This window comes from Aphelocoma coerulescens, chromosome 12 (genome assembly GCF_041296385.1).
Source record: "Aphelocoma coerulescens isolate FSJ_1873_10779 chromosome 12, UR_Acoe_1.0, whole genome shotgun sequence".
NCBI lineage: Eukaryota > Metazoa > Chordata > Aves > Passeriformes > Corvidae > Aphelocoma > Aphelocoma coerulescens.
The window spans coordinates 6,347,459-6,371,322 of record NC_091026.1 but is presented as its reverse complement, the minus strand read 5'-3'; the positions used below and the strand labels follow the sequence as shown (position 1 = coordinate 6,371,322).

At 45.6% G+C, this 23,864-nt stretch overlaps 2 long non-coding RNA genes across 3 annotated transcripts in view; both read left to right on the top strand.

Annotated features, from left to right (window-relative positions):
* Positions 1 to 13,281, top strand: part of LOC138117695 (uncharacterized) — a 42,474-nt gene extending 29,193 nt beyond the window's left edge. The window contains exons 2-5 of the long non-coding RNA XR_011154801.1: positions 6,868 to 6,973; positions 8,184 to 8,327; positions 9,507 to 9,692; positions 10,079 to 13,281. This is a non-coding gene — a long non-coding RNA (uncharacterized lncRNA). The remainder of the gene's footprint in view (positions 1 to 6,867; positions 6,974 to 8,183; positions 8,328 to 9,506; positions 9,693 to 10,078) is intronic.
* A 2,986-nt stretch (positions 13,282 to 16,267) lies between these two features.
* Positions 16,268 to 23,864, top strand: part of LOC138117354 (uncharacterized) — a 234,995-nt gene continuing 227,398 nt past the window's right edge. For both annotated transcript variants that reach the window (XR_011154618.1, XR_011154617.1), the window contains exon 1: positions 16,268 to 17,016. This is a non-coding gene — a long non-coding RNA (uncharacterized lncRNA). The remainder of the gene's footprint in view (positions 17,017 to 23,864) is intronic.

Sequence of the window (23,864 nt, the reverse complement as noted above, 5' to 3'; positions counted from 1 at the left end):
GGGTCCAGCATGGGGAGGAGAGATTTTGTACCTGCATCCTACATGAGCAGGATTTCTGCAAAGAATTAACTGGCACTGCTGAGAGGCAGAATCCACATATGGAGTCCACCCAAGGTTCTGGTTATCCACTTGTCTGAAATAAAGTCACTAAAGAAAATGAAATGAGTTGGAAAACAGAAGGCATTGGCAGGAGAACTGCCTGTTACCGGAATATATTTGTTGTAGAGCAGTAAATGGAGGAGCCTGATTTGCCTGGCCCGGTGCAAATCCCACTAAGCTTTTACAGACCCAGAAGTGATGACTGACACAGAGCAGAGGGGCAGCAGGGGGAGAGTAAAGTGCTTTGAATGTCTACTTTTCATTTGACTCAGTTCCAGGACAACACAGTCCACCCCAGATTAAAAATAACTACAGAAAGGAGTAGAGCACTTTTTTTTTTTTTAATTAAGCTTCAGGGTATCTTTTGGGAGTATCTCAGGTTTGATTCAGCCTCCTTTTTTAACTTTCATGCTAGCCTGTCTTTGGAATTGTAGCATTGTGGCTGATGTAATACTGTGGTGACTGGCAGGACTGGCAGCTGTGACAAGGCCCTTGGCCTGCCTTCCTCATTTTAACTTGGAAATGTATGGAAGACCTACTCTCCTTATTTTTACCCAGAAATGCTTTTCATCCAGAGGCCAGGGACAGTAGGGCCTAATGGATCAACAGTGGTTTGGGAGCCAAGAGGTGTGACTTCTATCTCTCAGTGTGAGTTTTTGGGAGGATTGGTGGGAGCAGGGACTGATATTTTCTGTGGCTTTCCGTCACTTCTTTTAGTTGCCTTTGCAGATGTGCCAGTAGAAACACCTCCCTGCTGTCCTTTTGAATCCTTTTGAGTGATTTCACCTCAAATTTTGCTTTTGTTCAAGTGGCAGTATATCATCTCCAAGTAATCTTGTCAACTGAAATCATCAAGTGTGGTTTAAAATGGCTGCTTCAAAAGAGTTGATGGTTTGCAAACCTCAGGCTTTTTATTGCCACAGTTACTTGGGATTTTTCAGTTTCATATGTTTCCCTGTGAATTTACAGTTTTCTGTAAAACTAAATTAATTATCCAGCTCTCTTGTGATCAGATGGGACAGGCAGCGAGGCAGCCAAGGAGCCAGAGGTGCCTGGTTGGAAGTAGCCAGGACTTGCTCTGCCAACTCTCTCCAAGTGCTGTAGGGTGTTGGAAATGCTACTGTCATCTAAAGGATGTTTCACGCTGCCGAAGACCAGAGAAAGAAAACTCTTCTAGGAACTCAAGCCTGAAAAATACAATGAATCCACGTATTTCTTGGTTTTCTCCCTTATCTCCTTGTGCTGCCTCACAGTCCTATCTCTGCCCCCACCCTTTAGGGTGGCTACGGTTGTTCCCGGTGCGTAAGCGAGGGAACGTTCCACTTCCTTGTAAGGAGTGTCCAATGGCCTTCCCTGCTGCTGCTTTTGCCTCGAAGGGAGCATGACTTGCACAGATCCTGTTGCTTATGTCTTGTGGGAGGTAGAAAACCTCTTCAGCCAGCAGTGAGGTTGGAGTGGCCACTCATACACAGAGATGGGACTTTTCAGTGGAGGGCAGGGCTTTGCTGCTGCTGTTTGTCATGATGTGCAAAGCCTTCCCATCAGAGATGGGATCTTCTTGTGTGAGGCGTGCACAGATAGGAAGAAGAGATAGTTCTAAATCACAAAAAGATGTTAAAATAAATAAGGGGAAAGTTGGGAAAAGCTGCAGAGAATTATTGACTGTCCCATGGCCTTTCGGTGGATTAGTGGCACACAAGCCCAGCAAAGTCAGTTCAGCGTGCACAAAATGAGATTCTTAACAGAATAAGTGTCCAGTGCTCCTTCAGCTCAGAATACCTTGTTTGGGCACTCATTGCAATAGTCTCACATGCACAGGGTGGATGCAGGCAGGGCAGGTGACTGAGCTCATCATTGCTGCAGTGGTTTTTTGTACTGTTAATTTTCTGTTAGTTCAGTGAACTGAATTTGGCTCATGGGGCTATCTCCAGTGCTGGAAACATCACCAGAGCACAGAGTAACAGTGGGATTGAGGCTGGCTCTTCTGGCAGCTGTAAGATTAAGTCAGTCACTCTGGTTTACTCAATCCTGGTGCCCCTTCTTCCCTTCACTGGTGGGACCCTGGGATCCCTGAATTTCTGCAGTTTACAGGAGTCTCCCTGGTGACAGACGAAGTGGAGACAATGCTTTCCAGCAGGATCCATGCAGCACTGTTTGCCACTGATGAGATGCTCTGGAGAAAGCACACATGAGTGAGTAGCTCATAGCTGGAGAGAAACTCCTGAAGTGAAAGAGGAAAACAAGGAGTGTCTCCTATGTTGGAGGGCTATTCAGAGAAGCTGACCCTGCAGTGGGAATTGATGAAAACTTAACTTACGGTCCTTCACCATTTTACTTTCCATGGATTTTTTAATTCAGTTTGTGCTCTCTCCATCCTGGGGTGGAGATTGCAGCACCTCCTCAGCACAGTACCTGAAGCAACTCTTAAAAATTGTTTGCCACACTCCTGTGGTTCTCACCAGAGCTGGGGTTTCACCTCTTGTTCTTCAGGCTGACAGCATGAGGTGGATTGAAATTGCAGGGTTTCCTTGCACTCATGCTTTTTTCCTTCTGATGTTTCATCACATTTCCATTTTTTAGGCAGGCTGTTATGTCTGATACAACATGAAACTTTGGAGAGAGAAGGCTTTGTTAAGTAGTATAGGATTAGGAAGCAAGAGGTAGATTGTCTCTTCAATCAGAGGAGAGCTTGTGGTGTCTGTCCCTGGAACTTTTTAGGAAGAGGTTTTCCACGTGCTTCAGCCATGCTACACAAAAGTGGGGCCTGCTTTAAGATGGGATGGGAACTGCTTGTCCTTGCACCATTTCTTCACTTCTGCTTTGCAAACAATGCTTGCTAAGATAATCAGCAATGACAAATGCTTATGGAATATTGCAAGTGTGTGAATAACCACCTAAGGAGTATTTGGAAATAGCTGCTCTTAGTTTTCCGAGGCTGAGTTTCCAAACAAGAGCTCCAAATAAGTAAGCAAGAGGAAGACACGTGTTCTCTTAGCTGTGGGTACCCTTTGCTGAATAGGTGTGGGCAGCAAACCCAGGCAGAGGCTTTTAGTAATCCTCACAGGCTCTGATGTGGTCACACTGAACCGGAGGCTTTGTGTTTTATGTGAATGCAATGACTTTACTTTCTAATATTTGGCTGGCTTTATAAACCATCTTCCTTTCTCCCTGCTCTTGTTTTCTCTCATGAAGTCACCATTTCTCGTTGGTTTCGGCTGTTTTAGTGACTAGAGAGGAATGTAGGCTTCCCAGAAGCACACAAGCTGTTGTGCTCTTCAGTAGTGCCGCTGCTCTGCTCATAGACGGAGGAGAGCTGGGTGGAGAAAATCAGTCAGGAGGCTAAGGAGAGGCATGGAAGAAAGCCTCTGAAGCAGGATGGAGTGGCAGAAAGGCTGCTTTTTCTCAAGGGATCTGTGAAATGAGATGATCCTGCTGTCTTTTCCGCAGCAGGTAATTGCATGGTTTTTGTGCACTTTGCATGTTCTTTGTGACCCATGTGTTTCTCATCCCTTGTACTTTCCTCTGAGTCTTCTGAGCTGTTCTTTCTTATTCTCTTCCACTTTTGTGCATGAAGCACAGGCCAGAGGTGCCTGCTACCCCTTTGATCTCTTCTCAGCACGACTGATGCTAGCCAGGCTTTGGAGCAGAAGCAGCTGCAACACAAGCCCTCCCCAGCAGGTCTCTGGTCCAGCTTCCATCCCGTCTCTGTGCATCCGGAGCAGCCAGTCTGCTGCAGTGCCATGGCTGCAGCTCCAGCCAGCCAGAAGCCTCTGCAGTTTGCCTCCTGTGACACTGACTCACAGGAGGAGGAAGGTCTTGATTCACTGTCTCATGGGAAGTGCTCTGGCTCCAGGCTTCCTTTAGCATTTCCTTGCTTAGACCCCAGCTCAACAAAGCCCTTGAATGGAGTTTGTTGAGCCGCTGTCTGCAGCTCACTGCCCCCCTGCCAGCGTGACAGAAAATGTCCCTGTGGCACTGCTGGTTGCTTCCTGAAAAAGTATCAACAGTATCAAGAGGACTTGGTTGCTTTGATATTCCCTATTCATGGTGAATACTAAAAATACTTGTTAAAAATCATTACTCTGGTGGCAGAATTTTTTTTTTCCTTTTCAGTTTTTGTAAACTCTTTCACTTCATTAGTAAGGAAATATGCCTGTATGATGGGGAGAGGATTCTTTTAACCCACTGCCAAAACAAGTACAATGTTTTAGGGAGAGAAGAAAACTTCCCATTGCTTTCATGAATAATTGAAACTTCAGAAGAAGTGTCTACCCTCTATTCTTTCTGCCACTGGGGAGATTTTCTACTTAGCCACCATTTTGGTGGTGCTGGCCAGCTCTGCCTTGGCTTTGATTCCAGAATGTGTCTGATCTGGAAAACCATCCTGGAAACATCACTAGAATAGCCTTTCCTGTGAGATTTACGCTTCCTGCTGGGCTGACAATGCTGCTGGATTCAGTGGGATTTCCCCTGTGGGGAGTGGGACATGGTGTGTCTGCTCGGTACCGCAAGTCTCAGGCTGCTCCTGAGCAGAGGAGAAACCTGTGAAGAACCACAAGCAACTTAAATACTTAAGGTTTTCACACCTGAGGGTTTTACTAGTAGGTGTTAGGTTAAATCCTTCAAGCGTGGAGGGCAGCCTTTAGATTTGTTAATCTTATGAAGGAAATTTAGTGTTTGGAGTACTGTGCTGGGACCCCAGAAAACTATTTTGGGAAAACTAAGAATATAAGGTTGGCTGTGGCTGGGCAGTGTTGCTTCACTCCTTTATTCCTTCTTTAACCCACTGTTGACTCATCTGTAGTACAGCTGGAGGTACATTGATAATGTCACTCAGACATCAGGTGCTCTTATGGTGTTAGAGGCCACCGGGTGCCTGTCTCAGACAGACAGGGAGAGGACAATTCAGACAAGTTTTTTGTTTCTAATTTCTTCCCTTCCCAATCAAAACCCTGGAGCCCTGTAACTCCAGTTCTGCAGAACTGGGTTGGGACTCAGAGGACCCATTCATTTTATGTCAGTGCACCAACCACCATTTGAGTGTAGGGGTTCGATGTCCTTCAAGTTTATGGTGAATCCCTAAAGCCTCCTTCTAAAACACTTATTCCTTGTGTCTCTCTTTGTGAGTTCTCATGTGTTGCAGACCTTCCATTTATGGAATCTGCCAGGCTGGAAGGTGCAGCCTGCTGTTAGATCACATTTACAGAGGGCTCATGCAAGACTTAAACCCATATTACGTTTGTTCCTCGGTGATGCTTATATTTGTCTTGCACTTTGTCTGGGAATTCAGATTGTGTGTCTTGGCTGGGCTCTGTCATATATGTTTAATCCCAGTTTCTTTGCTGTCCTGCAGGGACTTGCTAGGGAACAGGAAGTAAATTGAGTGTCTTGTAGAGATGCCTTGTAGGGAGAGCTGACTGTCAGCCAAAAACCCATCCAGCTACAGCAGCAGCTGTTTCAGCCCAAAGAATTTGTAAGCACAATTATTTTCTTAGCACCTCATCATGCTTCTTGCAGGAACTTCAGCTGTCAGACAGGTTTTCTGTCCTGCTAGGCTGGGAAACACGGGGTGCTTATTTAGATTTGTTGGTGAATACAGCTTGGTGATCCTGTGACTGAGGGGGTGCATGTGGGAGAGTGGGGAGAGAAAGTCTCAAGGCATGGAAAAGGGAACACTTGGGCCCAATCAGTGCTGGAGGTTAGGAGTCAGGTTTCAGCCTTTTTCCTGTGCCTACTAACTCCAAACTAGAGCAGGTTTGCTTTGCAGCTGGATCTGGGATGTGTGTGTGCACATGCCTCAGGCACAAGGGAAAGCAGGAATTTTCCTAGGCTGTGACGCACAGTCTACCTGGAGGACTGGCTTTGTCCTGGCTCTGGGCTGCGGGGGCGAGTCCCAGCTGTCCAAGCATCAGTCCTGTCTGGAACCTCTCATACACTAAGAAGTACCTGGAATTAAAAATAAAAAATGTCATTTGGGGGAGACTAATTGGCACAGTGAAAGAGAGTGACCTGATCCCTATATCTCATATGCATATCCCACTGTCAGTTCTCTTATGGAAAAAATTCTCCACATCTTGACAACAGACACAAGGCAAATAGATTTCTTTGGTCTAACCATGCAGTTAAATGTAGAGGGCTGGTTCGCCTTTGCTCTTTGTCTCTCTGCTGGCCCAGAGTGGGGAAACTCCTAATCTCAACACTCAGACTTGCCGTCTTTGCCAAGACTCATCTTGCCCACGTGGCTTTTGTCAAGGCTGTGACTGGGAGAGCAAAGCCTGGCAGCTATTTTTCTAAGACTGTAGCAATCCATTGCTGGTGTCCAAGGATCTGCTGCAGAGCTGCTGCTTCAGGGATCTGGTATGGAGCTGCAGGGGCCTTCTGGACAGGTCCTGGCCAGGGTTATCTGTGCTCCCCTGCCCCAGGCTCTCATGCCCTCATGAAGGGAATGACTGAACTACACAGAAAACAGCTCTGACACAATTTACAGCCCAGAGTGTTAAGATAATGCCAATTGGTGCTGCTTGGCTGCACCAGCTGCTTCCTCCATTGTGTCATTACTGGGGGGGGGACAGACTGTTCAGAGTGTTGCTGCTACAAATATGTTTTCCCACTGTGATTGTGAACAACATCACTGTCCTGGAGATGGATGCCAGTGCCACAGCTCAAAAAGAGAGCTGGGTTCTCCTTTTCTGCCTCTCTAGGCCCTTGCCTGACCCATGGGATCCTAACTCACATTCTCAAAATTCTCCATTTATAGTTTGGTTACAGCTGGCTGTGTTGTGCCCTGCATCAGCCTCCAGAGAGCCTGTCATGGGACAGGAGACCTTTCAGCTGGAGAAGTCAGCCACTGTTCAAGGCTGGCCCAGATTCTGAGGTAAGGGGTAAATTTGCTGTTGTTTCTCAAGCACAGCAGTAACAGCAGCAGGGTCAGGGTCGTGGATGGCAGCACAGCCACATCCTGCAGAGCTGTTGGGGGTGCATGTCCTCACCCCTGCCCACATGTCTCCCCTTGGAGAATGGTTACAAAACTTTCTCTGCAACTTTGATGGCACTTGTTGTCTTTCATTGGACTCCCATATAACTTTAGTTGATGACGGCAGTAATTCAACAGCAATGCTAAAAGTAGTCAACTGCTGCCAGCCTTGTTGACTGGCTGCTTCAGGCCACCCCTTCAGAAAGCTCCAGTAACATCTGGGGGGATGATGATCATCCTTATTGCTCTAAGCAAGCCTTAGTGACAAAGCAGATGTCACCTTTCAACTTGGTTGTCTGAATTCAGTGGCACCCTTTCACATGCAGCAGGATGCAGGATCCTTTTCTTCCTGACCAAAACAGTTGAGTGTCATTTGCTGTGTCAGCCTAAAACACAGGGGTGAATTTCATTGGGTAAAGTGATGCCTGTGTGTGGATGAAAAACAGATGAAAGCGTAATGTGATCCAGAAGTTAGAAAATAAACTTTGATAAATGTAAGCTAAAAAAATAAGGTATGTGGTTTTAATAGTGACTAAATAGCAACAGTTAAATAATTTTTGGCACCAATTACCAAGGGATACTGTGGTGGTTCTGTCTCTCCAAGCCTCTGAAGAATCCATGTCTTGTTATCTCAGCCAGAAGAAATTTGGGACGTCAGATGAAGTCTAAGAACATTATTATGCAGGAGACCAATATGATTATTCCTGCTGCCTTCTTTATATCTAGAAATGTAAAAATTGTAATTTTAAAGGCACTTGGTACTCTTTAGTGTAGATATTGCTCTTCTGCAGAAATCCCTGTTTCCTTCTCCTTAATGCTGCTTTCCTAACACATTGCTCTGAGCCGGTGGATGGCAATCAAGGTTATAACAGGTTAAATGCCTTGCTACATCTGTAAAATGTCGAGTGGCGGTTCATGCCCAATGTGAAACAGGGACTGGTCTTTGAAAAGCCTTCATGCTGAGGTCAAGGCTTGCTGAGCATTTCCTCCGGTGGCAGTATGGCCAGAAGCTTCTCCTTCCACTGCTGCTCCTTTTGTTTGCTTATTTTGTTTTTAATAAAGTCCCCAATGCCATCATAATGCATAATGTGATTTCCTTTTGGCTGCACAGGCTTTCATCTGGAGAACTTCCTCACTGATTTTCAGCCTTGGCTGTGTGAATTTGTGTCTCCAGACCAGACTGGGAATGTCAGAGCTGGAGAATCATCTGGTTCTTACTGGAAGCAAGAGCACCCCCTGGGAGCTGCTCTATCAGGTGGGAGAGAAGGGTCATGGTCAGAGGTTAACTCTGAGCTCAGCTGAGGCCCTGGGCAGTGGGAACCTTGCTGCATTCACTGCCTGGGCCTGGGAGAACTTCAAGGGGCACTGATGTTTCTGAAGGATGTAGAACAGACTGAACTAGTGACTGGAAGGTCCAAAGCTCTTTCTTGATTTGACCTGAGATTTGGGAATTAAGTGGTTTTTAATCCTTGTGATCCTGGAATGCCCATTGGCTGTGAAAGGAAGTCTGGACTGCCCTGTACCACAAAAACATCCTTACTGCAAAGGACTGTGTTACTGGTTTTCTAATCAAGATTTCGTTTTCTGAATACTTTTACAAAATGTGAGACACCTTCAAATTACTCTGAATATTCATTTGTAGTTTTAAAAAATTTGATTTTACATGTCTGTAATCCTATTACCTAGTTGGTGCTCAGTAAATAAAACAACCTGCAACTATTTCCTTTGACTTGCTGAACTTAAGGGCGATGCCAAAGCTGTCATTTAATACCAAAGCATCCCAGCACTATGGACGTGTTGATCCTCTCGACAGCCAGTGAATTCCTCTGGGCTAACCAGGGGATTATAAAATACATGTTAACGTGCAGCTATTCAGCAGAAATCTTTCTTTATCTGACATTAGCCAGGAAATCCCTCTGGCCTGCCCTGGAGGGGAGGGGTCCCAGAAGTCCATGGACAGCGGGGAAGGTTTTGATGGCTGTATTCTCTAAACACAGCACCTTCTCCACCAGTCATTACCCTGCCCTCCCTACTCTTCCAAATATCTTATATGTAAAAAAAAAAGTCACAGTTGCAAGGTCAAACTTTCAAATTCCAAGGTTCTGCTTCTGAGTGCTATTGAGTTGACCAAATGGTATTTGAGAAGTTCTGTGGGTCTCAGAGATCAATCCAACAGACTGGAGATCAGGCGGATCTATGACACCCTCAGAGAAGCAGAGAATGCTGAAGGTCAAAGGTTTGGGTCATAGGATGAGGAAGTTAAAGCCCCATGTCTGAGTCATGATCTTCTGTTTGGCTCTTCTGAGAAGGGGATCTTTGTGCTTTTAGAAGAGAAGTTGTTCTGCTTTCAAAATATTCCCTTTGATTTCAAGTGAAGGAAAAGTGAGTGTAAAAAAGGAATGTTTGTCTGTGTTTTCTTTCTTTTCTGTAAAAGCCTTGTGGAAGCACAAGTCAAATTCACTTCTGAAGATCATGGCACTCCAAAAGTGGGAAAGCACCATACCCTGTCCCATTCTGCTGTGGGTGACCTTCTGAGTCTAGATGTGGAAACTCCCATAAAAGAAGCAATGGAGCATTCTGGAATACTTCTGCCTGGAAAATGAATTATATGAGGGGGAAGGTAACAGAGACCTACAAAATCTGGAGGTGCATGAAGCAAATGGATAGGAACTGTCTGTTCCTACCTTTTCCCATGCAAGAACTGGAGGCCAACAAATGTGGGCAGATTTCAAACAAATGGTGGGAGCTGGTTCTGGATGTACCAGCTAGGAGACCCAGAGAACTTCTCATCAGAGGGTATTGTGGGTGCAAGGTCTATTCTTGTGTTCAAAGGAAGACAATAGTGTTTGAAACCAAGATTGTTAGGGATCACTGAATAGACAAACCCTCTAAGGCCAAAAAAACATCTCTACAGCTGAAAATCATTGAAGGCTAAGTAAATAATTCATATTTGAAGAGGAAGTACCATGTATTTTTGACCTATTCTTCCTCTTTCCTCTTTCCTAGGTGTCAGCTCATAGTTTATGTTGGACACAGTGGTGGACTGGGTGGATCCTTGCTGTGGACTCCTATGGCTGCTGTAGGAGTTCTGAGACACTTAAGCCTGGAGACAATATTCTTAATTTTTTTAGTCCTGCAAAAGAAGCATCAACACAACTAGAGCTTCCTAGAACATCCCAAGGATGACTGATCTCCTTAGAAAGGGTATTCCTAAATTATCTGCAGTCTCAGTGATTATTTCCTTAATGCCCTGATCATATGATCAAATAAGCAGTAATGGGAAGGTCTCAGCTTGCTCAGGGAAGTATCCCCTGAGGAATGAGGACTTTTAGGGAGGAGTAAGGCACAAGAGGGGCCAGAAGGCAACGGGGAGATCTAGGGGGAGGCACTATGGTGGAACTTTGGAAGCGTAATCTTTGGCCAGCTGTATTTTCTTGAAAAATTTCAGCTGCCTATAAATGGATAGGTGATGGATTGAGAGAGTTGGGCAAGAGCTGGACTGGGCTGGGGTAGGAAGTGGTGATGAAAAAGAAGCTCTGTGTTGGAAGGTGTGGGAATGTCTCTTTGTCCCATTTGCTCTTGAGCTCAACCAACCCAAAGGAGCAGTGCTGGCTGTTGGTTTTCTCAGAATGGGAAGCCAGACTCTGCTTTCCACATATTGGTATCAGCAAGCCTGACAGCTCCTCAGAGGGATTTTTGAGGACTGTTAAATGTCACGTCTATGTGGAACTTGTGTCGGGGAAATGCATATTCCCAGAGCTGTTTTTCTGAAAGCAGAACTGCAGGGCTTTTCCCTTTATTTTTCACTTCAAAAGGATTAAGTGCATAAATCTTGTCCCTGGCAGAACCTGCCTCTCCCTTTGCGACGGCTCAAGTGCATACACAGGGAATCAGAGAGCAGGTGACTTCAACTTAACCTTCCCTCTGAGCTTGAAGAACAAGCCAAGGCAATATAAAAGGGACCTTCTAAGAGACTTGTGCAGCTGCACAGCCCCTATATTGGCCCCATGATCTGTTTATCTTTTGCCTTCAAGGAAGTCTCAGAGTTAGGGGAAGCTCCCCCAAGTAGGATGGCTTAAAAGACTGTATCCTCTACTGGGAAGTGCACATGCTTCTTTCTTTATAAGCCATTTGATGTATTTTTCCTCTCTTTCTCTCTCTTCCCCTCCTCCCCTGGCAGCAGGATCTCTGGCTGTTGCATGCTTTTCATTAAATCTTTCTGATTGTAAGCTTGTATGTTCTGACCCAGGGTCAGAGAGTACCATGGCAGGGATACAGCTCAGCAACAGAATGGAAAGCTTTTTCTGGTTTGGATCATTGGACATCTCCAGTTATTGCAGTGTGTGTTCTTGTCTGGTGTCTGAAGACTGAGCTAAATGTCACCCGGAAAGCAGCATTCCATGATGCTCCTGGAACACTGAACTTCTCCTCTTGAATGAGGAGGGTGTCTGTGTGTGTGTGCCAGTTGTGTCCTGGCCAGTTTCCAGCCTCTCTAATGCTACTGTCACTCTTATCCCACATGTTCCACTTTTGCAGTATCCACTGGAGGAGGTTATTTAACTTCCCTCACTGATAGGAACAACCACCGTTGTGTTGTTGGGTTTAGGTTGTTTGTCTCTAATGAAAGCTCCACGCTTAGCACCAGCTCAAATCACCAATTGCTTACTCAGCTTCGCAGCTCTGTTGTTGAAAGGTATAATCACTTCCTGCATCTTTGTTTGTCTTTGCCTCCATGCTGCTGTGCTGATGGGCTGGGAGGTGCCCTGCTGCTCCTGCAGCTGCTTTTCCCTGCCCCAAGGCACATCAGCATGCGGAGAGGAAAAACAGTTCCTGGTTACTGCTTCACCTTCTTGCGATGCCTCAGACACAGGCTGCTCTGTAAAATGGAATATCATCCCTCTTATTTCTTAAGGAGGAGGTCAAGGGGCATTTATGCCTGTTGTGAAGGGTGTGGAGTTTGCACCTAAAGGGGACAGTGGCAAAATCCATCTATAAGCTCTGGGCTACGTGGTATGAACACTGGTGCTGAGATGTCATGGGCTGTGCAGCCATCTCTCTTAGTGTCTGGCTATGATACTGGCCAGGGCTGTGGAGATGAAGTGTCAGGGCCCTGAGTGTAATTAGCCTGACAAACCTGGCATGGGCCTCCAGCCACTGCCCTGCCCATGGGCTCAGGGGCTCCATTTAAACTCAGTCCATGACTTTCCACTGCTCTCTGAGCTGTGGTGTAGATGTACCACTCCATACAGCCATGCCTGTGCCTGGCCACAGGCCTCTCATTGGGACCCTGGTCCATGGAGTGACCTCACAGTTTGGAGTCAGACCTGCCTGGTGGCCACTAGGCTGTGTCTGACCGTGGTACTGTCACTGGAGCTGACTGACCTGCATTTGAGCTCCTGCCTTGATCTGCTCTATCACACAAATGATCTGGGCTCTGAGTCTGCCCTGGCTGCCATCCCCAGACTTGGCTGCAGGTCTCACTTATGTCCTGTGGGATGGGGGAGCCCTGTCCTGCTGAGTTATTCTTGACTCCTCATCCTGTAGGGAACTGCCAGCCCTTCCTGATCCCTGACCCTTGAGAGGTCTCTATGGAGAGGTGATTCTTTGGAAAAACTCATCTTGGTGTGAAACACTTCCTCAACTACCAGCACAGCACAACAGGAGCATGTGGCCTTAGGGATATCCTGTCTGCCCACTGGGGAAGGTGACACTATGCATCAAAGCTGTGCCTTCCTTCATATCTCCAGTGTGGTAAATGTGTTATCACCAGCTCATTAGTTGCAAAATTAATTAGCATTCCAGCCATGGGATGTGATGTGTTTCTCAACTCAGCAGGCTGGCCAGGCAGGAGCTTCTGTCCAGCCTCAGGAAAAGATGTTTGGGGATTTGGGGGTTTGTTTCTTGTTTTCTTTTTAAGCTGCTAATAGTTCTAGTGTTTTCTGCTGCAATCACCAAGCTGCCTTGCACTGTGATGCTTGCAACCTTCCAGGACAAGAAGAGAAACTATTCTTTTGTGGAATCCTTGCTAAACAGGTTCCCTGAAAAATATGAGGAACTTGTGACTGCTCATGCCTTGGAAGAAAAGATCATGATAGATGCATTTACAGAACAGAAATAATAACATCAACAACAGACAGGAGGAAATGGCTCCTCTGAGAGTAAGAACCAGACTAAAGGAAGAAAAATGCTCAGGTTAGATAACTAAGTTTTATGAGAGGGGAGAAAATGCTGAGAAAGCAGGGGTGGTAAAGGAGGGACAGGGTGGGGAGCAGCCCCAGGGGAAGGAATGTGCCATGGCAAGAGCCCACCTGTGAAAGTGAAGCCTCCTCACTGATAAGGCTGTAAAATGTGTAAATTGAATTGCTGCAGCCTTGTCCCATGGGAGGCCAGGCCCAGCTAAGCAAAGCTGTACCTCCTGCCCTAGGGCAGCGTCTCAAGGGAGGCAGCAGAGGTTTCCTTGGAGGAGGCACTGCCACATCGCCCGCTCACTTGGTGTTCCGGACGAGGCCGTTTGTTTCCTCCCACAGGGCTGGGAAATGCCGAGGCATTTAGCCGAGTATGGCAGCTCCTGCCGGCTGTTGCTGTCTCAGGGGGATGGAGAGAGCTGTACAGAGTGGACTGGCCCCCCCAGAGGGCTCTGCGTGGGGTTTGCAGTGCAAGAAACCTCTTCTCACCTGTGGTGTGTATCTGTAATTTAGCACTGGGTTGTGCTAATCCCTCCTGCTCCCCTCTTTTTCCTTGCTGAGCTTGTCTCAAGCTGATGGCAAATAAAACCTATTTTTCCTTTTTTTCTGATAGGCTCCTAAATTCACCTGTGATTGCAGATATTGAAGGTTGCAAGCTCTTGCCAACCTTCAGAAATTTATAGCAAAAGCCTCCCACACGTGCTATGTACTTCAGAGGGTGGAGTATAAGGGGTGCTCTGGGGATGGCTGGGAGATGTCCATGAGGTTTTGGAGATCCCCATTTGTCACTGAGGGGTAAAGTGGGACAGCTCTTGTCGCTGGGAGCCCTTGCTCTTGCTTCTTCCCAAATGAAGGAATTTGGTGACCCAGCAGCCCAGCTATAGCCCAGAGGAACTTTACTGGGTGTTCTACATAGGTCCTACAAGTATTCCACACATAGAACCTACAGATCAGTCCTTGTCAAAGTAATAATTCACACAGGGTTCCTTTGAAGCTTTTCTAGCTATTGTGGAGACAAATCAGGGCTGAAGAGTCTTACTGTTACAGAAAAAAGTTGTTTTATCCACACAGTTCACAGAAGAGTGTTGTTGTGTCGCTCGAAGTTCAGGGCTGGATTAAACTGGACATCTGAAACAGGGGAGATGTGAACAATTGGAATCAAAGCTGAAGAAAGTGTTCCTGTGATCCCTGCAGAAACATAATTCACTTACCCAGATAATGGGGGTTGTGTGACTTAATTATTGTAAAACTGCTCTTAAACTTAGTCTGCTTTTTTTCTTTCACTTTGTGTAGCAATTTCTTCCTTCAGAGATCTTAAATGTTGTCTATATTGTTAATGTAACTATTCTGTCTAAGTCAAATTTAAAGTAACATATCCCTGCCCTGATTATAAATAAGATCCTAAAATTATCCCTATCTTACCTAAGTTTCTAATGCGGGGAAGGCATTGGAGCTGTCCTGGTGTTTCCAGCTCATCAGGCACTGCAGAACTCTGTCAAGACTTGTTCCTACAGCCTGGTCTGTCCATGGTGTCATCACAAGAGAAAACACTTCTAAAATACAAGCTGTTCCATAATAATTGATTTCTCTGGTCCCTCCTGGGTGGGGAGGAACTACCCACCACTTCCTGTGATGCTGAACAAGATGTGCTAATAGACCTTTTAATCCTTCATTTCCCTCTGTCCCACAAGAAATTTGTACCTGTTGAAAGGCTGAGTAGATGATTGAAATGCTCCCTTTTGGCATTGTGTAAGTTCAGAGAAACTATTGAAATGGAAATCAGATTCCCAAACCATCACCCACAGGAGGAAGAGAGGGAGCTTTGATTGATTGTGTTTCATTACACAAGAAGAGATAAATGGACTGAAGTTTTGGTGTGGGGAAAGTGGGCAAAATGTCTTGAGGATTATGGTTGGTGTTTTGGTCATGGGGAGACACTGCTCTTTAGCAGTCTATAGAGTATTTTCCTAGTGAAATACCATTGTGGGGCATGGAAAACAGGGTCAAAAAGGTACAAATAGGGATAAGATTTATCACTGGCAAGAAACCATGTTTCTGAGGGTTTATGGGGAAAGATTGTAGTTTGGTTATTGTGAAAGACCAAAGCAGTCTTATATATGTACCAGACTTGGATAAGTATGATGCAGTATCAAAATTCCCCCTGCATTGTTTTTCACTGCGTTTGTTTTCTTTTCATCAAGAGTTTTGGGAAGTGAGATGTGGTTTTCATCTCTTAAAGCTGTACTGTTTGGAATGCAAATTGTTCAGGTTACGTTTTTTTCCCCCTGTAGCTTTTATCAGAATGGCTTTGCTTCTGTATATCACCTTTTATCTCTACTTTTCCCTCTGTTCTGAGATGTTCCATTGCCATATATGCCTCAGAAGCACCTGAGGGCCCTGTTTCTCTACCCAGACCTGAGATAAACCAGCCTAGGTCAATGTGTCCAGTGCAATTGCCAGTACCTGATCCTGGCCTCAGTGGTAGTGTCTTTGCCAAAGACTTCCTTGCTCCGAGAACCAAACAGATTTCCGCCTTTGAAGCCCAACCAGCTCTGTCAGAATTAATTAGAAACACACAAGTGCACAAGTTCTGGAGTGACATTTTGTTGTTTCTTACTCAATGAATGTGCTAGGAAGTAATTTTCATTGTAATGCTGACTGTTAAATTGAAAATGACAATTGTATTTTTGCTAGAGCTGGGCTTCTAGACAATACGAGGTGTTAAATCCAGAAGGTGTTGCTGCATGGCACATCACCCTGCCTCTAGCTCCAAAACCAGAGCAGCTAACTGCTAGATTTTTCTTTGTCATTAGAAGACTGTCTAGCCCTAAAACTCTACAAGAGCTCAACATTTATAAATATAGCCCAAATAGCCAAAAAGCATCACTGAGCGCATCGTTCATGATAACACACTCAGAGATAATTGTATGACTGAATTATGTTAAGAGAGTTTCAGGGAAAACTTAGGTTAAAGTACAAGTCCTATGAGCTTGGGACATTGGCTCTGGAAAACATCCACCATGCAGAGCTGCTTTTCTGTCCCTGGATCATCAGTACATGAAAGATTTTTTTTCCTTCCCCTATGAGTCAAGTGGTGAAAAGCACAGAACATATGAATTTTGGTTTCTAAAATGTGTTTTGCCAGCTCTGCTGAGCAGGGGCTTGCAGCCCAAAGTCACTTTGATGGACTTGTGCTCTTAGTGAACTGGTGGAAAAGGTGGAAAAGGGAGAAAAATGCTTCATTTTGAGCTGCCTCTTCCACAAGGTACTTCGGTTACCTTAAAATCTTTAGATCAAAAAAGTCTGAAGAAGCAATTTTGCAACACAAAGGAGAGCAAGAGAAAGGCAGAGCACTCAGGGCCGAGAGTGCTGGAGGAAAAACCCATCCCGCTGTCCTGGAAAGCTCAGCACTTGAACACTGGAGAGAAAGGGTGAAATGCAGCTCTCCTGGACAATGTCTTCCAGAGCAAATTCCTTCTTGGCCTGAAGTTTGGCACCAGGAGACAGGTGAAACATTCCTCAATCAGCCTCATCAGGAGGAAATTGAAAGAAGAGATAGGAACAAGCTGTGGGTAATTTGAATTGCTTTCATTATTCAATTAACTTTGCATCAGTGTGGGTGATGAAAAGATGGAGAGTTCTGATAATGCAGTGAACTGTTACTCGGGAATCCTCTGGACTTTCAGGACTTTTTGATGACTTGCCTGATGAGTAGACTGTACTGAAATAAAGACCAGAATCCCTGGAGAAGCCCTTAAGGTACTGTGTTCAAGGAAGATGGCAATTAACGTTTGGAAAATAGGTTTCCCGAAGCTCTTAGGCTGACCTCATCTGGACTTTTCTTCTTGTCAGCTACTGTCACTATTGTAAAAATTTTACCCCCTAACTGAGTGGGGTCAGCCTGGGGTTGCTCTCAGGCTGCACCTACACTCTAGTTTTAAAAACCACTGCACAGAATTTTGCTGTCTTTTCAGAACAGAGACCAGGGAAAAACAGTGACAGCAGATGGCTTAGAAGGTGTGAGGCCAAGCAATGACTGTACCTGGCTTTGCCAGCCCAGCAGCCAGGAAGAAGGGGACAAGCCATGGGTGACTGAGCTGAGCTGCTTTGCAAAATCCTGGGCAGACACCTCCACCTTTCATTGCCAGGGATTGCCTCCCAGCAGCTCTCTCTTGGCTGTAAATGCCAGGAGAATAAAGTATGCCATGTGTGCTTTCAGGAATTATAGGGAGGGACAGGTTTCCCCTGCTCTCCTTCGTGGTGACCCTAAACCCAGGTACTCTAAATAGGGTTGTCTGAAATGCCTACGAATAGGGTACGTGGAGCCCTCAGGTTTGTAGATAACCATTTATAAAGGCTTTTGAAATGCAGTGATTCTGTCAGCACTGCTGTACTCAGACTTTCCACCCTCCTCTTTGTTTCTTGTGTTGCTCCGTTGCAGAAAAACACAGACCTGGTGCTAAAGCTGTGCTTGAAATAAAGCCTGGCAAACAGACAGATGATTTTGTGGCCTTGGCCACCTGGTGCAAGGAGGGGCCACAGGGGTTGATTGGTCTATGCCAGGCAGGGATCCACGGATTGCCCTGCCAGGTAGGGATTGTTACCTCTGATTTGGGGCTTGGGGAGCAGGAGAGGAAGGTCTCTGAAATTAAGTTAGAGCTGTCCTGCTGGAACAGGTTTGGAGTTTCTTTGCTTTGGGAAGCTTGGTCACTTTGCAAGCAGGGGAGGGGAAAGAAGGGAGAACAAGTCTCACTCCTCATGCATATGGTAGGTTTCTACTATTATTATTTTTTTTTTTAAGTCTCAGACTGATAAAAATGAAACAGTTTGAGTCTGTGGCCCTGTGTGTGTCCCTAGAGACTGTGGCCAAGCTGTGAAAGCACCTCTCAAGAGTATTTTTACTGAGAACTTGGTGAGTAATGCATTGAGATGCGCCTCAGGGCATGTGGTGTTTTGCTGGGTGCTGTTTGGAAGCAGCAAAGCCCTGAGAGCTCCTGAGTTCAAGGAGATTGAGAGTGAACCAGTGATTTGGATTTTATTCACTGGTTATTTTATCTGTATATGAGGAAAGAGCTCTACCTTCCCCTCCAGCTCTAAGCCCTACTTCAGGTGCAATTTCACCTCTTTGGTGCTTGCCTGTTGACTTCTTGCCCAAGTTGCTCAAGTAATAGGCCTGTTGTTCCTGGCCTTCTGTTCTTAAGTGCCTGTGCAGGTTAATGGGAAGCTTCTCTGACCATGCTTTTGTTTGAAGTGCTTCAGGAAATTCTACAGTGTCAGTTCATGTAGGTAGGCTTGCCTTGAGCAGTGTTGGATGTTGGAGAGACAGATGACACGGCACAAGGAATGCTGTGCAAGCTCCTGCCCAAACATAGCACTAATGGCTGGATCCCAACCTGTTACTTATGGAGCTCTTTGCTTGCAGGATGCACAGGTCTGTAGGATTGGGAAAAACTGTGGAAACACAGGTGTCATCTGGGTAAGCTGTAAGGGAGCTGGAGTTTTCAAAATGCAGGAATTGAAAGCTGAGAAAACTTGCCCTGTGAGAAAGATTTGAGGAAGGGAAATTAATTATTTTCACAGGTAGCTTCTGGTACTCTCCCAGTAAAGTGCTGCCTACAAAGAAACTGGGATGGTAGAGGATGGTACGAAGTGGCTGCCCAGGTCAGCAGGGGAATTGCTTACTCAGGTGTCCCAGACTCATGTACTAAAATCCAAGAGGACTAGAACAGGGCCAAGCAGGAGAGAAGCATAGGCTGTTACTGGAATCTGCTTATAGCACTGAGATCTGTTAAACCCGTGTGAAAACCCTGCAGCCAAAGGTGTTGACCAGGAAGCTCAGCAGCATGAGGGAGCTTCAAAGAATTCACAGAACATTCTGAGATGGAAGGGACCCACAGGGATCATTGAGTCCAACTCTTAAATGAACATGCAGGAATTAAACCAAGTTCATAGCTTCCAAACAAGCAAATAAGGGGACTACCTCCAACACAAGTGGATTTAGCTGACAGATGATGACTCGTTGTGCCCGTGGGCAGGAGGTGGGATCAGACTGATTTTAATTGAAGCTCCTGGGTCTGCTGGCTCAACTGCCTTGTTTCAAGGATAAATTACAGTGTATTCTGAGAATATTGTATAGATTTCAGTGTTGGTGGGTCAGTTGCAGTAAAACTTCCCCAAAGTACTGGTGAGATGATGATTAAGCAATAGCTTGTAATAAACTAAGATGTGTGTGCTGTACGTAATGATCAACAACAAAGAGAAGCAGCAGGAGAAGGACAAGACAGGAAGAGAAATGTTTCTGGTGAATATAAAATGGTATTTTGTTTGCAGAGCATGTGGAGCACGTGGGTGGTTTGACTGGAACACATTTAGAGTTTTGTCCCTGTCGTGGCTCTGAGGGAGTGAGCGATGGGTGTTCTGTGCTGCCAGGCAGTTTGTTCCTCACAGGCATCACTGTGTAACAGATCTGTGTGAGAGCCACCCTTAGCATGTCTGTTAAAATGATAAATCCTGGGTATTGCACAGGGTTCAGTGCATTGCAGTTCATGCAACACGAGCAGGTGGGAAAATGAAGATGCAGAGCAGGACTACAATGTGCCCTAGGGAGGCACAAGGTCTCCCTGCTTCTCAGTCCCTTCTACATGGGTGCAAGGAGCACCCTCCTTGGCCCACCCCCTTGGGGTTTGCTGGTGTTCTATGAGTTCCTTTGAGCAGCCCAGCATGAGTGGTTTCCATCCTCCTCTGGGATGTCACAGTTATCTGTGGCGTGACTCTGAGTCAAACGGTGTCTCTCAGCTGTTTTGGAGCACACACAAGGCTCATCTAGGCCTTTACAGAAAAGATGCACCATTCCCTTAGTGCCTGTATAGATTTTTCCACAGTGTGGTATTTGGCTGCTTAGTCACAGAGTTATCTTTGTGTTTTAAGAATAGCCTTGTCTACAATCTCCTTGGCTGTGCAGCAAAAGAAAGACTTTACTTGTCTTAACACTAACACCTTGTATAAGTGTCAGATGTGCCAGCAAGTGTGTGCTTAATTAAACAGGCTTCTTAATAGGTTTTATTATCATTTTAGTGCACCACACTTGAGCCACTTCTCTTAAAGGACTGTGTAATGAATTTCTGAGGCTATCTGACAAGTCATGTTCTTTGCTTGCTTGTTATGTAAAATTCATTAATGTTTCCCTTCGCATAGTGTATATTGAATCACAAATATTATGACTTAATTAGCTTATTGCAATTTATGGGATGGTGGATGTAGGTTTTTTATTTACTGATCTTATGCAGAACTAACCTGTTTAAAACAAGCAAACAAATAGAAACTTAAGTTGTTTTGGTGTCCCTGCTGACAAATATCTCCCCTTGACCCTCATCATCTGGGAACTTTTCCATAGCTTGCTAACCCTTATTTTTTTTTTTTTTTTCCATAAAAAGGGAGAAAACCTGCTAGCAGTAAGCAGAGCTTTGGTTTTAGGGGATTGGCAGGACTCAACCAAGCTCATTGCTCCAAGCATAGAACTTTCCATGTGTATTTTTTTCTTACAAGCAGCTCTCTAGTACACATTTCCCTTGAGTCTCACAGAAATGTTTTGGGGTAATTCCTTAGCTGGTATACTTGGAAGTACTTCCCTCAGCAGTTCTGAGAAAGGGACAGAAAGCTACCTGAGTTGTTTTTCCTCTGCCTCCTTGGGAGTTCAAATTATTCACACTAGTAGACAGAATTGCCTCTTGTGGACAGGCACAAATCCACAAGGCTGTGGGTCTCTGAAATGCTTGTGCTAGTGGGGTGAAGGAGGCTCAGTGTGTGACAGCTGTGGGCCAGAAGGAGCACAGTGTCCCTGGAAAGACTTACCTAGTGCAGGTAGCTCTAGATAACTATCAAACTGAAGTATCATGTTCCAGTTGTACCTTCTGTGTTTAGTTTCCTGTGTCTTTACAACAGCCTGGTGTGAAGTTGCTATCCACATTTACTTTCCTAATCAGCAATTTTACTGGATGGGAAAAATGTGCAGTGGGTCAGAAATCACAGTTGAATGATTTCTGCGGGGTGACTGGATGTGTGAGGGGTGTTGAGGTGCCTGCTCCCTAGCAATGCCACAGCCTGTCTGGTTTGTACTGGGACGGAGATTGTCTCCTCCACAAGTAATGTAGTTATGCTCCTGTCTCGCTGGGCTGAGACTGCACAGAAGCAAAATAATAATAATAGTTTGCCTGGAGCATGCAAGAAATCTGTGGCAGAGAAACAGGACTCTGCCAGAGATCATAATGGCAGAAGCATCCTTTTTTCTATCTGTGTTGATTTTCAGATTGCTTCGTGCTCCCTGAGTTTTACCCTCATTATAATTTGAGAAGAGTTGAGCTGCTTCAGTGGTCTCTCTCTTTCCCTTCCACTCTCCTTGTCTTCCTACAGCTGCCTCAGTGTTATTTCCTGCTATGCAGGGCACTGAACTCCTTAGGAAATCAGCTGCTGCTGGTGAAGGCTGGACCTGTTTGGAAGTTGTAGCCACAAAAGCCAGACTTTCCAGTGTAATCAGGCCACTAAACCTCCTGTGGGAATTTTTAAGGCTGGCTTTATCTGCCCTGCAGAGAAAAGCTGGGGAGAGGCTGTTGCACCATTGTTCCTCCTGCTGATGATGCAGACTGGAATTGCTTCTCCTTGAACACTACCTCCATTGGGGTGAAGCCTGGCTTTGTGTTGTCCTAATCCCTCAGTCCAGACCACAGTGACCACATGAAGTTCGAGCAGCCCTGAGGCTGTTCCCTTGTTCTAACACGTGCCACCAGCAAACTGCTCAAAGAGATAAAATCTTTGACTAGACTCTGACCCAGTGTCTCATCTTCAACCCAAAATGTTGGTCTGGGAGCAGTCCAATTTAATTTGGACTTTACCAACATAAACAACTGCTTAGAAAATCCAGAGCCTTATTTCCTTACTTTCATATCCTTTGTCCTGTCTTCTGTCATCACATGTTTCAGCCCATGACTGCAGACTTTGCTGGAAAGTCAGTCTCTCTGGGAGTTACAAATGTTCATGCAGTCTCATCTCCATTTTTGGATCAGAGGGATGGATTTGAAGTGAAGAGGAGATTTTCTCATGATGTAAGATTGTTTCAAGATTTTGATTTTCAGTATCTTCCTCCCAAACTGCAGTGAGTTTTATTGTAATTTTGTGTTTCCTGGTAATTGACAAAAAAATCCAAACTGGTTGGCAGCAGCAGAAAAGGCACATAAGGTACCCAAACCTTCTAAAACAAGAACAGTTCTGGCCTGTTCCAAGATGCCTCCCCCTCCCAAAATGTTAAACTGGGAGATTGCTGAAGCTGTTCCGTTCCCGTAGCTGGATTAGACCTCAGTGAATCAGCCCTCTGAGAAATCTCCTTGGGGAATTCCTGACAGGCTGTACCCCAGCATCACTTGCTGACTAAGCTGTGAGCTTCCTCAAGTAGTGCTGCTGTGTAGGACAACGGGTCAAAGCCTTGGTGCTGCAATCCTGGAGCCCAGCTGTGGATCACAACTCCGAGGATGGGGAAAAGCCCTCTCCAATCCTACATCCCTTTTGTCCTCCAAATTCCCCAGAATGTGAGGGAGCCCCCCCCTCCACTGTAGGTGGTGATCTCGGATGAGAACACACTCGTTTGAGCTTCTGACAGCACTGAGCCCTAGACTGCTGCTCTCCCAGGAATGTCAGTGAATACTGGGCTGCCTGAGAGTGTGGGAGCCAAATTATGTACCTGCAGCCTCCCAGACACTGGAAAGCCTCTTGGCTGTGGGGTGTAGACTGGCCACGAAGCTGCAGAGGACAGGTGAAAAGGCTGTAGGGTTTGTGTGGCTTAGGAGCTCACCAAAAACTGTTGGGAAAAACAGGAGAGCAGAATTCTTCCCAGGAGTCATTAGACACAGGCAGAGGGATTTACTTTTGAGCTTTTAACTTGATTTGCCTCATGTGACATGCCTGCCTTTTCTCTATTTGGAGTTATCTTGTCCTGTTTGTACCTTTTTAGTGCTCTAATAAAACCCAGCCATGGGGCCAGAAGTCAAAGGCTGCCTCAAAGACCAGATGTGGCAATTTCACCTCCCAATCTGTCTGATTCAGCCCAGTCCCAAACAGCTTTTAACTGGTGAGGAAACAGAGACAAATGCTTGTCAAAGCTGCTCTGCTTGAAAGGAGCAGAGCTGGACAAGCATTTTGGCCATCAGGGCTCCAGCTTGCTGCCCAGCCAGGAGGGTTTGCTGTCTGCAGTGCTCAGTAATGTGTGTTTGTGTGGGGCCTGTTCTGCACATACTAATTTTGAGCTGTACATTTTCTTCCAGGAAATCTGTATTTGGCTTTATAACTTCCTAGGAATAGTTTGTGCATTGGAAAACCTCCTCCTGCCATATGGGAAGGAGCATTCTCACTTGTACCCTGTTAAATATATATGAAGTTTTTTAATGAAATGAACTTCCGATAGCTGCAGAAGTTTGGAATTTTCAGAGTCTTTGATGCAGTGGGTGTAAATTTGTGACAATTTCTGAGATGTACCTGGCAAAAGAGTGGAGCTGAGTAGGTCTGTCCCTTGTTTGGCCCATGGTCCAAGGCACAGAAACCACCAGCACCGTTTGGTACCA